Source organism: Sorex araneus, chromosome 7 (genome assembly GCF_027595985.1).
Source record: "Sorex araneus isolate mSorAra2 chromosome 7, mSorAra2.pri, whole genome shotgun sequence".
Lineage (NCBI taxonomy): Eukaryota > Metazoa > Chordata > Mammalia > Eulipotyphla > Soricidae > Sorex > Sorex araneus.
Genome location: NC_073308.1, coordinates 24,120,817 through 24,122,709, shown reverse-complemented (window position 1 = coordinate 24,122,709; position 1,893 = coordinate 24,120,817).

Here is a 1,893-nt window from a genome sequence, read left to right as displayed (position 1 = left end):
TTGCAACACAGGCACTGAGAGGTATTCATGTTTGGTCCATTATCTACTTTCTGCATGCATCTGTTTCCTCCAGCACCATTTTCTTAGTGATCCCTTCTCTCTTCCATCTGCCTTCTCCCCTCTGCTCAGGAAGCAGTCTTCCAGCTATAGGGCAAATCCCCTGGCCCTTCTATCTACTGTCCTAGGGTGTCAGCCTCATGTGATGTTATTTTATACTCCACAAATGAGTGCAGTCCCTCTATAGCTGTCCTTCTCTTTCTGACTCATTTCACTTAGTATGATACTCTCCATGTTTATCCATTTATAAGCAAATTTCATGACTTCATCTCTCCTAAAGCTGCATAGTATTCCATTGTGTAGATGTACCAGAGTTTCTTTAACCAGTCATCTGTTTTAGGGCACTCTACTACAAAGCAGTAGTAGTTAAAACAGCATGGTATTGGGATAAAAAAACAGATCTGCAGACCAATGGAACAGAGTTGAATATACTGTCACAGACCCGCAAATATATGGCCGCTTAATCTTTGACAAAGGAGCAAGAAATGCAAAGTGGAACAAGGAAAGCTTCTTCAGCAAGTGGTGCTGGGAAAACTGGATAGCTACCTGCAAAAAAATGAACTCTGACCTCTGTCTAATGCCAGACACAAAACTCAGATCAAAGTGGATTAAAGACCTCAATATCAAACATGAATCTATAAGGTTCATAGGAGAAAATGTAGGCAGAACTCTCCATGACATTGAAGCTAAAAGCATCTTTAAGGATGAAACAGCACTGACCATGCAAGAAGTTCCTTGATGGAACTGGCAGAGGAACCCAGGTGTGTGGGACCTGGGGCCGAGATCTCCAAGCCTACTTGGAATCGGGACTGGGCCTCTTCCGCCAAGATCCCCCATTTTCCAGTAGCTAGGTGGTCACACCCATAGACTGCCCCCTACGCCATGTAATCCCATCAACATCCAGAGACTATAAAACCAAGCTCCTGAAAGCGGAAGCGACATATTATAGCCTAGTTCTCCCTCTCGGAGAACCTGGCAAGCTACCAAGAGTTTCCTGCCCGCATGGGAGAGCCTTACAAACTCCCTGTGGCGTATTAGTATGCCAAAACCAGTAACAATGATGGGTGTCAGTCTCCTGACCCTGAAAGGGCCTCCAATGCAGCATTGTTTGGAAGGAGGAGTAAAGAGAGGCTTCAAAATCTCAGGGCTAGGATGAATGGAAACATTACTGAGACTGCTGGGGAAAATCAATGATCAACAGGATGATGATGTTGATCATGAGTTCATATGGATACATTTGCATTTTATAAACGTAGTTCTAATATTATCTTGCATTGAAATTTAAAATAACTTTTTTCCTTTGTATAGTATTTCTCCTAGGCATTTACTGCTTATAGATAAGTGACTTGTAACTGTTATTCAAGCACTACATCATGAGTCAATTGGGGACCTAAAGGAGCCAATTGCAATTTTGTATTCCATTGGCTGTGGATTTAGAGCTTTGTATTTTGATATACCTACAAGAATATGTTCTAAGTCCAAATCAAACTATCCTTTAGAATATAAATGTCAGGGAGCACTTTTAAAAATTATAAAGAGAAGGTGCTAAAGGTTGAGAGACAATTTTCTAGTAAAGACTTCTTTTGTAATTGTCTGCCTTTGTTATTCAAAATTAGTTAAGTCCAGAAAAATCCATTAACATTAAAAATACATTTAAAATCCATTATTTTTATTTTAGCATGCTCAATTAAATTGTTTTTATAAAAATCATGGGGCTGGAGCGATAGCACAATAGGTAAAGTAGGGCGTTTGCCTTGCATGTGGCCGACCCGGATTCGATTCCCAGCATCCCATATGGTCCCCCAAGCACCGCCAGGAGTAATTCCTGAGTGCACG